Source organism: Strix aluco, chromosome 23 (assembly GCF_031877795.1).
Source record: "Strix aluco isolate bStrAlu1 chromosome 23, bStrAlu1.hap1, whole genome shotgun sequence".
Taxonomy (NCBI): Eukaryota; Metazoa; Chordata; class Aves; order Strigiformes; family Strigidae; genus Strix; species Strix aluco.
Genome location: NC_133953.1, coordinates 10,744,645 through 10,758,014, shown reverse-complemented (window position 1 = coordinate 10,758,014; position 13,370 = coordinate 10,744,645).

The window sequence follows — 13,370 nt, the reverse complement described above, 5'->3', positions numbered from 1 at the left end:
TCTATGTTGTCCTGGAGAGCTTGCAGAGCACTGGGGAAAGGCAGGCAGAGAATTCCCTGCTAGCACCTTCTCTGTGCCTGGGAAGCAGAAGTGTTCACATTGCTTCGCAGAATCGCTTTTGTGCAGAAAACACTAACACTTGTTCAGAACGAAAGAAAGCACAGAGCCCCAGATTCTATGTTGTCCTGGAGAGCTTGCAGAGCACTGGGGAAAGGCAGGCAGAGAATTCCCTGCTAGCACCTTCTCTGTGCCTGGGAAACAGAGTGTTCTCTTTGCTTCTCAGAATCGCTTTTGTGCAGAAAACAGCAACACTTGTTCAGAACGAAAGAAAGCACAGAGCCCCAGATTTTATGTTGTCCTGGAGAGCTTGCAGAGCACTGGGGAAAGGCAGGCAGAGAATTCCCTGCTAGCACCTTCTCTGTGCCTGGGAAGCAGAAGTGTTCACATTGCTTCGCAGAATCGCTTTTGTGCAGAAAACACTAACACTTGTTCAGAAGGAAAGAAAGCACAGAGCCCCAGATTTTATGTTGTCCTGGAGAGCTTGCAGAGCACTGGGGAAAGGCAGGCAGAGAATTCCCTGCTAGCACCTTCTCTGTGCCTGGGAAGCAGAAGTGTTCACATTGCTTCGCAGAATCGCTTTTGTGCAGAAAACAGTAACACATGTTCAGAATGAAAGAAAGCACAGAGCCCCAGATTTTATGTTGCCCTGGAGAGCTTGCAGAGCACTGGGGAAAGGCAGGCAGAGAATTCCCTGCTAGCACCTTCTCTGTGCCTGGGAAGCAGAAGTGTTCACATTGCATCGCAGAATGGCTTTTGTGCAGAAAACACTAACATTTGTTCAGAACAAAAGAAAGCACAGAGCCCCAGATTTTATGTTGCCCTGGAGAGCTTGCAGAGCACTGGGGAAAGGCAGGCAGAGAATTCCCTGTTAGTACCTTCTCTGTGCCTGGGAAGCAGAAGTGTTCACATTGCTTCGCAGAATCGCTTTTGTGCAGAAAACATTAACACTTGTTCAGAATGAAAGAAAGCACAGAGCCCCAGGTTTGCTGTTGTCCTGGAGAGCTTGCAGAGCACTGGGGAAAGGCAGGCAGAGAATTCCCTGCTAGCACCTTCTCTGTGCCTGGGAAGCAGAGTGTTCTCTTTGCTTCTCAGAATCGCTTTTGTGCAGAAAACAGCAACACTTGTTCAGAACGAAAGAAAGCACAGAGCCCCAGATTTTATGTTGTCCTGGAGAGCTTGCAGAGCACTGGGGAAAGGCAGGCAGAGAATTCCTTGCTAGCACCTTCTCTGTGCCTGGGAGGCAGAAGTGTTCACATTGCTTCGCAGAATCGCTTTTGTGCAGAAAACACTAACACTTGTTCAGAAGGAAAGAAAGCACAGAGCCCCAGATTCTATGTTGTCCTGGAGAGCTTGCAGAGCACTGGGGAAAGGCAGGCAGAGAATTCCCTGCTAGCACCTTCTCTGTGCCTGGGAAGCAGAAGTGTTCACATTGCTTCGCAGAATCGCTTTTGTGCAGAAAACAGCAACACTTGTTCAGAATGTAAGAAAGCACAGAGCCCCAGATTTGCTGTTGTCCTGGAGAGCTTGCAGAGCACTGGGGAAAGGCAGGCAGAGAATTCCCTGCAAGCACCTTCTCTGTGCCTGGGAAGCAGAAGTGTTCACATTGCTTCGCAGAATCGCTTTTGTGCAGAAAACAGTAACACTTGTTCAGAACGAAAGAAAGCAGAGAGCCCCAGATTTGCTGTTGTCCTGGAGAGCTTGCAGAGCACTGGGGAAAGGCAGGCAGTGAATTCCCTGCTAGCACCTTCTCTGTGCCTGGGAGGCAGAAGTGTTCACATTGCTTCGCAGAATCGCTTTTGTGCAGAAAACACTAACACTTGTTCAGAAGGAAAGAAAGCACAGAGCCCCAGATTCTATGTTGTCCTGGAGAGCTTGCAGAGCACTGGGGAAAGGCAGGCAGAGAATTCCCTGCTAGCACCTTCTCTGTGCCTGGGAAGCAGAAGTGTTCACATTGCTTCGCAGAATCGCTTTTGTGCAGAAAACAGTAACACTTGTTCAGAACGAAAGAAAGCAGAGAGCCCCAGATTCTATGTTGTCCTGGAGAGCTTGCAGAGCACTGGGGAAAGGCAGGCAGAGAATTCCCTGCTAGCACCTTCTCTGTGCCTGGGAAGCAGAAGTGTTCACATTGCTTCGCAGAATCGCTTTTGTGCAGAAAACAGTAACACTTGTTCAGAACGAAAGAAAGCAGAGAGCCCCAGATTCTATGTTGTCCTGGAGAGCTTGCAGAGCACTGGGGAAAGGCAGGCAGAGAATTCCCTGCTAGCACCTTCTCTGTGCCTGGGAAGCAGAAGTGTTCACATTGCTTCGCAGAATCGCTTTTGTGCAGAAAACACAAACACTTGTTCAGAACGAAAGAAAGCAGAGAGCCCCAGATTTGCTGTTGTCCTGGAGAGCTTGCAGAGCACTGGGGAAAGGCAGGCAGAGAATTCCCTGCTAGCACCTTCTCTGTGCCTGGGAGGCAGAAGTGTTCACATTGCTTCGCAGAATCGCTTTTGTGCAGAAAACACTAACACTTGTTCAGAAGGAAAGAAAGCACAGAGCCCCAGATTCTATGTTGTCCTGGAGAGCTTGCAGAGCACTGGGGAAAGGCAGGCAGAGAATTCCCTGCTAGCACCTTCTCTGTGCCTGGGAAGCAGAAGTGTTCACATTGCTTCGCAGAATCGCTTTTGTGCAGAAAACAGCAACACTTGTTCAGAATGTAAGAAAGCAGAGAGCCCCAGATTCTATGTTGTCCTGGAGAGCTTGCAGAGCACTGGGGAAAGGCAGGCAGAGAATTCCGTGCTAGCACCTTCTCTGTGCCTGGGAAGCAGAAGTGTTCACATTGCTTCGCAGAATCGCTTTTGTGCAGAAAACAGTAACACATGTTCAGAATGAAAGAAAGCACAGAGCCCCAGATTTTATGTTGCCCTGGAGAGCTTGCAGAGCACTGGGGAAAGGCAGGCAGAGAATTCCCTGCTAGCACCTTCTCTGTGCCTGGGAAGCAGAAGTGTTCACATTGCTTCGCAGAATCGCTTTTGTGCAGAAAACAACAACACTTGTTCAGAAGGAAAGAAAGCACAGAGCCCCAGATTCTATGTTGTTCTGGAGAGCTTGCAGAGCACTGGGGAAAGGCAGGCAGAGAATTCCCTGCTAGCACCTTCTCTGTGCCTGGGAAGCAGAAGTGTTCACATTGCTTCGCAGAATCGCTTTTGTGCAGAAAACAGCAACACTTGTTCAGAAGGAAAGAAAGCACACAGCCCCATATTTGCTGTTGTCCTGGAGAGCTTGCAGAGCACTGGGGAAAGGCAGGCAGAGAATTCCCTGCAAGCACCTTCTCTGTGCCTGGGAAGCAGAAGTGTTCACATTGCTTCGCAGAATCGCTTTTGTGCAGAAAACACTAACACTTGTTCAGAATGAAAGAAAGCACAGAGCCCCAGGTTTGCTGTTGTCCTGGAGAGCTTGCAGAGCACTGGGGAAAGGCAGGCAGAGAATTCCCTGCTAGCACCTTCTCTGTGCCTGGGAAGCAGAAGTGTTCACATTGCTTCGCAGAATCGCTTTTGTGCAGAAAACAGCAACACTTGTTCAGAATGTAAGAAAGCAGAGAGCCCCAGATTCTATGTTGTCCTGGAGAGCTTGCAGAGCACTGGGGAAAGGCAGGCAGAGAATTCCGTGCTAGCACCTTCTCTGTGCCTGGGAAGCAGAAGTGTTCACATTGCTTCGCAGAATCGCTTTTGTGCAGAAAACAGTAACACATGTTCAGAATGAAAGAAAGCACAGAGCCCCAGATTTTATGTTGCCCTGGAGAGCTTGCAGAGCACTGGGGAAAGGCAGGCAGAGAATTCCCTGCTAGCACCTTCTCTGTGCCTGGGAAGCAGAAGTGTTCACATTGCTTCGCAGAATCGCTTTTGTGCAGAAAACAACAACACTTGTTCAGAAGGAAAGAAAGCACAGAGCCCCAGATTCTATGTTGTTCTGGAGAGCTTGCAGAGCACTGGGGAAAGGCAGGCAGAGAATTCCCTGCTAGCACCTTCTCTGTGCCTGGGAAGCAGAAGTGTTCACATTGCTTCGCAGAATCGCTTTTGTGCAGAAAACAGCAACACTTGTTCAGAAGGAAAGAAAGCACACAGCCCCATATTTGCTGTTGTCCTGGAGAGCTTGCAGAGCACTGGGGAAAGGCAGGCAGAGAATTCCCTGCAAGCACCTTCTCTGTGCCTGGGAAGCAGAAGTGTTCACATTGCTTCGCAGAATCGCTTTTGTGCAGAAAACACTAACACTTGTTCAGAATGAAAGAAAGCACAGAGCCCCAGGTTTGCTGTTGTCCTGGAGAGCTTGCAGAGCACTGGGGAAAGGCAGGCAGAGAATTCCCTGCTAGCACCTTCTCTGTGCCTGGGAAGCAGAGTGTTCTCTTTGCTTCTCAGAATCGCTTTTGTGCAGAAAACAGCAACACTTGTTCAGAACGAAAGAAAGCAGAGAGCCCCAGATTCTATGTTGTCCTGGAGAGCTTGCAGAGCACTGGGGAAAGGCAGGCAGAGAATTCCCTGCTAGCACCTTCTCTGTGCCTGGGAAGCAGAAGTGTTCACATTGCTTCGCAGAATCGCTTTTGTGCAGAAAACAGTAACACTTGTTCAGAACAAAAGAAAGCACAGAGCCCCAGATTTGCTGTTGTCCTGGAGAGCTTGCAGAGCACTGGGGAAAGGCAGGCAGAGAATTCCCTGCTAGCACCTTCTCTGTGCCTGGGAGGCAGAAGTGTTCACATTGCTTCGCAGAATCGCTTTTGTGCAGAAAACACTAACACTTGTTCAGAAGGAAAGAAAGCACAGAGCCCCAGATTCTATGTTGTCCTGGAGAGCTTGCAGAGCACTGGGGAAAGGCAGGCAGAGAATTCCCTGCTAGCACCTTCTCTGTGCCTGGGAAGCAGAAGTGTTCACATTGCTTCGCAGAATCGCTTTTGTGCAGAAAACAGCAACACTTGTTCAGAAGGAAAGAAAGCACACAGCCCCAGATTTGCTGTTGTCCTGGAGAGCTTGCAGAGCACTGGGGAAAGGCAGGCAGAGAATTCCCTGCTAGCACCTTCTCTGTGCCTGGGAAGCAGAAGTGTTCACATTGCTTCGCAGAATCGCTTTTGTGCAGAAAACAGTAACACATGTTCAGAATGAAAGAAAGCACAGAGCCCCAGATTTTATGTTGCCCTGGAGAGCTTGCAGAGCACTGGGGAAAGGCAGGCAGAGAATTCCCTGCTAGCACCTTCTCTGTGCCTGGGAAGCAGAAGTGTTCACATTGCTTCGCAGAATCGCTTTTGTGCAGAAAACAACAACACTTGTTCAGAAGGAAAGAAAGCACAGAGCCCCAGATTCTATGTTGTTCTGGAGAGCTTGCAGAGCACTGGGGAAAGGCAGGCAGAGAATTCCCTGCTAGCACCTTCTCTGTGCCTGGGAAGCAGAAGTGTTCACATTGCTTCGCAGAATCGCTTTTGTGCAGAAAACAGTAACACTTGTTCAGAACGAAAGAAAGCAGAGAGCCCCAGATTCTATGTTGTCCTGGAGAGCTTGCAGAGCACTGGGGAAAGGCAGGCAGAGAATTCCCTGCTAGCACCTTCTCTGTGCCTGGGAAGCAGAAGTGTTCACATTGCTTCGCAGAATCGCTTTTGTGCAGAAAACAGCAACACTTGTTCAGAAGGAAAGAAAGCACACAGCCCCATATTTGCTGTTGTCCTGGAGAGCTTGCAGAGCACTGGGGAAAGGCAGGCAGAGAATTCCCTGCTAGCACCTTCTCTGTGCCTGGGAAGCAGAGTGTTCTCTTTGCTTCTCAGAATCGCTTTTGTGCAGAAAACAGTAACACTTGTTCAGAACGAAAGAAAGCACAGAGCCCCAGATTCTATGTTGTCCTGGAGAGCTTGCAGAGCACTGGGGAAAGGCAGGCAGAGAATTCCCTGCTAGCACCTTCTCTGTGCCTGGGAAGCAGAAGTGTTCACATTGCTTCGCAGAATCGCTTTTGTGCAGAAAACACTAACACTTGTTCAGAAGGAAACAAAGCACAGAGCCCCAGATTTTATGTTGTCCTGGAGAGCTTGCAGAGCACTGGGGCAAGGCAGGCAGAGAATTCCCTGCTAGCACCTTCTCTGTGCCTGGGAAGCAGAAGTGTTCACATTGCTTCGCAGAATCGCTTTTGTGCAGAAAACAGTAACACTTGTTCAGAACGAAAGAAAGCAGAGAGCCCCAGATTCTATGTTGTCCTGGAGAGCTTGCAGAGCACTGGGGAAAGGCAGGCAGAGAATTCCCTGCTAGCACCTTCTCTGTGCCTGGGAAGCAGAAGTGTTCACATTGCTTCGCAGAATCGCTTTTGTGCAGAAAACACAAACACTTGTTCAGAACGAAAGAAAGCAGAGAGCCCCAGATTTGCTGTTGTCCTGGAGAGCTTGCAGAGCACTGGGGAAAGGCAGGCAGAGAATTCCCTGCTAGCACCTTCTCTGTGCCTGGGAGGCAGAAGTGTTCACATTGCTTCGCAGAATCGCTTTTGTGCAGAAAACACTAACACTTGTTCAGAAGGAAAGAAAGCACAGAGCCCCAGATTCTATGTTGTCCTGGAGAGCTTGCAGAGCACTGGGGAAAGGCAGGCAGAGAATTCCCTGCTAGCACCTTCTCTGTGCCTGGGAAGCAGAAGTGTTCACATTGCTTCGCAGAATCGCTTTTGTGCATAAAACAGCAACACTTGTTCAGAATGTAAGAAAGCACAGAGCCCCAGATTTGCTGTTGTCCTGGAGAGCTTGCAGAGCACTGGGGAAAGGCAGGCAGAGAATTCCCTGCAAGCACCTTCTCTGTGCCTGGGAAGCAGAAGTGTTCACATTGCTTCGCAGAATCGCTTTTGTGCAGAAAACAGTAACACATGTTCAGAATGAAAGAAAGCACAGAGCCCCAGATTTTATGTTGCCCTGGAGAGCTTGCAGAGCACTGGGGAAAGGCAGGCAGAGAATTCCCTGCTAGCACCTTCTCTGTGCCTGGGAAGCAGAAGTGTTCACATTGCTTCGCAGAATCGCTTTTGTGCAGAAAACAACAACACTTGTTCAGAAGGAAAGAAAGCACAGAGCCCCAGATTCTATGTTGTTCTGGAGAGCTTGCAGAGCACTGGGGAAAGGCAGGCAGAGAATTCCCTGCTAGCACCTTCTCTGTGCCTGGGAAGCAGAAGTGTTCACATTGCTTCGCAGAATCGCTTTTGTGCAGAAAACAGTAACACTTGTTCAGAACGAAAGAAAGCAGAGAGCCCCAGATTCTATGTTGTCCTGGAGAGCTTGCAGAGCACTGGGGAAAGGCAGGCAGAGAATTCCCTGCTAGCACCTTCTCTGTGCCTGGGAAGCAGAAGTGTTCACATTGCTTCGCAGAATCGCTTTTGTGCAGAAAACAGCAACACTTGTTCAGAAGGAAAGAAAGCACACAGCCCCATATTTGCTGTTGTCCTGGAGAGCTTGCAGAGCACTGGGGAAAGGCAGGCAGAGAATTCCCTGCAAGCACCTTCTCTGTGCCTGGGAAGCAGAAGTGTTCACATTGCTTCGCAGAATCGCTTTTGTGCAGAAAACACTAACACTTGTTCAGAATGAAAGAAAGCACAGAGCCCCAGGTTTGCTGTTGTCCTGGAGAGCTTGCAGAGCACTGGGGAAAGGCAGGCAGAGAATTCCCTGCTAGCACCTTCTCTTAGCCTGGGAAGCAGAGTGTTCTCTTTGCTTCTCAGAATCGCTTTTGTGCAGAAAACAGCAACACTTGTTCAGAACGAAAGAAAGCACAGAGCCCCAGATTTTATGTTGTCCTGGAGAGCTTGCAGAGCACTGGGGAAAGGCAGGCAGAGAATTCCCTGCTAGCACCTTCTCTGTGCCTGGGAAGCAGAAGTGTTCACATTGCTTCGCAGAATCGCTTTTGTGCAGAAAACACTAACACTTGTTCAGAAGGAAAGAAAGCACAGAGCCCCAGATTTTATGTTGTCCTGGAGAGCTTGCAGAGCACTGGGGAAAGGCAGGCAGAGAATTCCCTGCTAGCACCTTCTCTGTGCCTGGGAAGCAGAAGTGTTCACATTGCTTCGCAGAATCGCTTTTGTGCAGAAAACAGTAACACTTGTTCAGAACGAAAGAAAGCAGAGAGCCCCAGATTCTATGTTGTCCTGGAGAGCTTGCAGAGCACTGGGGAAAGGCAGGCAGAGAATTCCCTGCTAGCACCTTCTCTGTGCCTGGGAAGCAGAAGTGTTCACATTGCTTCGCAGAATCGCTTTTGTGCAGAAAACACAAACACTTGTTCAGAACGAAAGATAGCAGAGAGCCCCAGATTTGCTGTTGTCCTGGAGAGCTTGCAGAGCACTGGGGAAAGGCAGGCAGAGAATTCCCTGCTAGCACCTTCTCTGCGCCTGGGAGGCAGAAGTGTTCACATTGCTTCGCAGAATCGCTTTTGTGCAGAAAACACTAACACTTGTTCAGAAGGAAAGAAAGCACAGAGCCCCAGATTCTATGTTGTCCTGGAGAGCTTGCAGAGCACTGGGGAAAGGCAGGCAGAGAATTCCCTGCTAGCACCTTCTCTGTGCCTGGGAAGCAGAAGTGTTCACATTGCTTCGCAGAATCGCTTTTGTGCAGAAAACACTAACACTTGTTCAGAATGAAAGAAAGCACAGAGCCCCAGGTTTGCTGTTGTCCTGGAGAGCTTGCAGAGCACTGGGGAAAGGCAGGCAGAGAATTCCCTGCTAGCACCTTCTCTGTGCCTGGGAAGCAGAAGTGTTCTCTTTGCTTCTCAGAATCGCTTTTGTGCAGAAAACAGCAACACTTGTTCAGAACGAAAGAAAGCACAGAGCCCCAGATTTTATGTTGTCCTGGAGAGCTTGCAGAGCACTGGGGAAAGGCAGGCAGAGAATTCCCTGCTAGCACCTTCTCTGTGCCTGGGAAGCAGAAGTGTTCACATTGCTTCGCAGAATCGCTTTTGTGCAGAAAACACTAACACTTGTTCAGAAGGAAAGAAAGCACAGAGCCCCAGATTCTATGTTGTCCTGGAGAGCTTGCAGAGCACTGGGGAAAGGCAGGCAGAGAATTCCCTGCTAGCACCTTCTCTGTGCCTGGGAAGCAGAAGTGTTCACATTGCTTGGCAGAATCGCTTTTGTGCAGAAAACACTAACACTTGTTCAGAAGGAAACAAAGCACAGAGCCCCAGATTTTATGTTGTCCTGGAGAGCTTGCAGAGCACTGGGGAAAGGCAGGCAGAGAATTCCCTGCTAGCACCTTCTCTGTGCCTGGGAAGCAGAAGTGTTCACATTGCTTCGCAGAATCGCTTTTGTGCAGAAAACAGTAACACTTGTTCAGAACGAAAGAAAGCACAGAGCCCCAGATTCTATGTTGTCCTGGAGAGCTTGCAGAGCACTGGGGAAAGGCAGGCAGAGAATTCCCTGCTAGCACCTTCTCTGTGCCTGGGAAGCAGAAGTGTTCACATTGCTTCGCAGAATCGCTTTTGTGCAGAAAACACTAACACTTGTTCAGAAGGAAACAAAGCACAGAGCCCCAGATTTTATGTTGTCCTGGAGAGCTTGCAGAGCACTGGGGAAAGGCAGGCAGAGAATTCCCTGCTAGCACCTTCTCTGTGCCTGGGAAGCAGAAGTGTTCACATTGCTTCGCAGAATCGCTTTTGTGCAGAAAACAGTAACACTTGTTCAGAACGAAAGAAAGCAGAGAGCCCCAGATTCTATGTTGTCCTGGAGAGCTTGCAGAGCACTGGGGAAAGGCAGGCAGAGAATTCCCTGCTAGCACCTTCTCTGTGCCTGGGAAGCAGAAGTGTTCACATTGCTTCGCAGAATCGCTTTTGTGCAGAAAACAGCAACACTTGTTCAGAAGGAAAGAAAGCACACAGCCCCAGATTTGCTGTTGTCCTGGAGAGCTTGCAGAGCACTGGGGAAAGGCAGGCAGAGAATTCCCTGCTAGCACCTTCTCTGTGCCTGGGAAGCAGAAGTGTTCACATTGCTTCGCAGAATCGCTTTTGTGCAGAAAACACTAACACTTGTTCAGAATGAAAGAAAGCACAGAGCCCCAGATTTTATGTTGTCCTGGAGAGCTTGCAGAGCACTGGGGAAAGGCAGGCAGAGAATTCCCTGCTAGCACCTTCTCTGTGCCTGGGAAGCAGAAGTGTTCACATTGCTTCGCAGAATCGCTTTTGTGCAGAAAACACTAACACTTGTTCAGAAGGAAAGAAAGCACAGAGCCCCAGATTTTATGTTGTCCTGGAGAGCTTGCAGAGCACTGGGGAAAGGCAGGCAGAGAATTCCCTGCAAGCACATTCTCTGTGCCTGGGAAGCAGAAGTGTTCACATTGCTTCGCAGAATCGCTTTTGTGCAGAAAACAGTAACACTTGTTCAGAACGAAAGAAAGCACAGAGCCCCAGATTTGCTGTTGTCCTGGAGAGCTTGCAGAGCACTGGGGAAAGGCAGGCAGAGAATTCCCTGCTAGCACCTTCTCTGTGCCTGGGAAGCTGAAGTGTTCACATTGCTTCGCAGAATCGCTTTTGTGCAGAAAACACAAACACTTGTTCAGAACGAAAGATAGCAGAGAGCCCCAGATTTGCTGTTGTCCTGGAGAGCTTGCAGAGCACTGGGGAAAGGCAGGCAGAGAATTCCCTGCTAGCACCTTCTCTGTGCCTGGGAGGCAGAAGTGTTCACATTGCTTCGCAGAATCGCTTTTGTGCAGAAAACAGTAACACTTGTTCAGAAGGAAAGAAAGCAGAGAGCCCCAGATTCTATGTTGTCCTGGAGAGCTTGCAGAGCACTGGGGAAAGGCAGGCAGAGAATTCCCTGCTAGCACCTTCTCTGTGCCTGGGAAGCAGAAGTGTTCACATTGCTTCGCAGAATCGCTTTTGTGCAGAAAACACAAACACTTGTTCAGAACGAAAGAAAGCAGAGAGCCCCAGATTTGCTGTTGTCCTGGAGAGCTTGCAGAGCACTGGGGAAAGGCAGGCAGAGAATTCCCTGCTAGCACCTTCTCTGTGCCTGGGAGGCAGAAGTGTTCACATTGCTTCGCAGAATCGCTTTTGTGCAGAAAACACTAACACTTGTTCAGAAGGAAAGAACGCACAGAGCCCCAGATTCTATGTTGTCCTGGAGAGCTTGCAGAGCACTGGGGAAAGGCAGGCAGAGAATTCCCTGCTAGCACCTTCTCTGTGCCTGGGAAGCAGAAGTGTTCACATTGCTTCGCAGAATCGCTTTTGTGCAGAAAACAGCAACACTTGTTCAGAATGTAAGAAAGCACAGAGCCCCAGATTTGCTGTTGTCCTGGAGAGCTTGCAGAGCACTGGGGAAAGGCAGGCAGAGAATTCCCTGCAAGCACCTTCTCTGTGCCTGGGAAGCAGAAGTGTTCACATTGCTTCGCAGAATCGCTTTTGTGCAGAAAACAGTAACACATGTTCAGAAGGAAAGAAAGCACAGAGCCCCAGATTCTATGTTGTCCTGGAGAGCTTGCAGAGCACTGGGGAAAGGCAGGCAGAGAATTCCCTGCTAGCACCTTCTCTGTGCCTGGGAAGCAGAAGTGTTCACATTGCTTCGCAGAATCGCTTTTGTGCAGAAAACAACAACACTTGTTCAGAAGGAAAGAAAGCACAGAGCCCCAGATTTGTTGTTGTCCTTGAGAGCTTGCAGAGCACTGGGGAAAGGCAGGCAGAGAATTCCCTGCTAGCACCTTCTCTGTGCCTGGGAAGCAGAAGTGTTCACATTGCTTCGCAGAATCGCTTTTGTGCAGAAAACAGTAACACTTGTTCAGAACGAAAGAAAGCAGAGAGCCCCAGATTCTATGTTGTCCTGGAGAGCTTGCAGAGCACTGGGGAAAGGCAGGCAGAGAATTCCCTGCTAGCACCTTCTCTGTGCCTGGGAAGCAGAAGTGTTCACATTGCTTCGCAGAATCGCTTTTGTGCAGAAAACACTAACACTTGTTCAGAACGAAAGAAAGCACAGAGCCCCAGATTTGATGTTGCCCTGGAGAGCTTGCAGAGCACTGGGGAAAGGCAGGCAGAGAATTCCCTGCTAGCACCTTCTCTGTGCCTGGGAAGCAGAAGTGTTCACATTGCTTCGCAGAATCGCTTTTGTGCAGAAAACACTAACACTTGTTCAGAACGAAAGAAAGCACAGAGCCCCAGATTCTATGTTGTCGTGGAGAGCCTGCAGAGCACTGGGGAAAGGCAGGCAGAAAATTCCCTGCTAGCACCTTCTCTGTGCCTGGGAAGCAGAAGTGTTCACATTGCCTCACAGAAGCGCTTTTGTGCAGAAAACACTAACACTCGTTCAGAACGAAAGAAAGCAGAGAGCCCCATATTTGCTGTTGTCCTGGAGAGCTTGCAGAGCACTGGGGAAAGGCAGGCAGAGAATTCCCTGCTAGCACCTTCTCTGTGCCTGGGAAGCAGAAGTGTTCACATTGCTTGGCAGAATCGCTTTTGTGCAGAAAACACTAACACTTGTTCAGAAGGAAAGAAAGCACAGAGCCCCAGATTCTATGTTGTCCTGGAGAGCTTGCAGAGCACTGGGGAAAGGCAGGCAGAGAATTCCCTGCTAGCACCTTCTCTGTGCCTGGGAAGCAGAAGTGTTCACATTGCTTCGCAGAATCGCTTTTGTGCAGAAAACAGCAACACTTGTTCAGAATGTAAGAAAGCACAGAGCCCCAGATTTGCTGTTGTCCTGGAGAGGTTGCAGAGCACTGGGGAAAGGCAGGCAGAGAATTCCCTGCAAGCACCTTCTCTGTGCCTGGGAAGCAGAAGTGTTCACATTGCTTCGCAGAATCGCTTTTGTGCAGAAAACAGTAACACATGTTCAGAATGAAAGAAAGCAGAGAGCCCCAGATTCTATGTTGTCCTGGAGAGCTTGCAGAGCACTGGGGAAAGGCAGGCAGAGAATTCCCTGCTAGCACCTTCTCTGTGCCTGGGAAGCAGAAGTGTTCACATTGCTTCGCAGAATCGCTTTTGTGCAGAAAACAACAACACTTGTTCAGAACGAAAGAAAGCAGAGAGCCCCAGATTTGCTGTTGTCCTGGAGAGCTTGCAGAGCACTGGGGAAAGGCAGGCAGAGAATTCCCTGCTAGCACCTTCTCTGTGCCTGGGAAGCAGAAGTGTTCACATTGCTTCGCAGAATCGCTTTTGTGCAGAAAACAGCAACACTTGTTCAGAAGGAAAGAAAGCAGACAGCCCCATATTTGCTGTTGTCCTGGAGAGCTTGCAGAGCACTGGGGAAAGGCAGGCAGAGAATTCCCTGCTAGCACCTTCTCTGTGCCTGGGAAGCAGAAGTGTTCACATTGCTTCGCAGAATCGCTTTTGTGCAGAAAACACTAACACTTGTTCAGAATG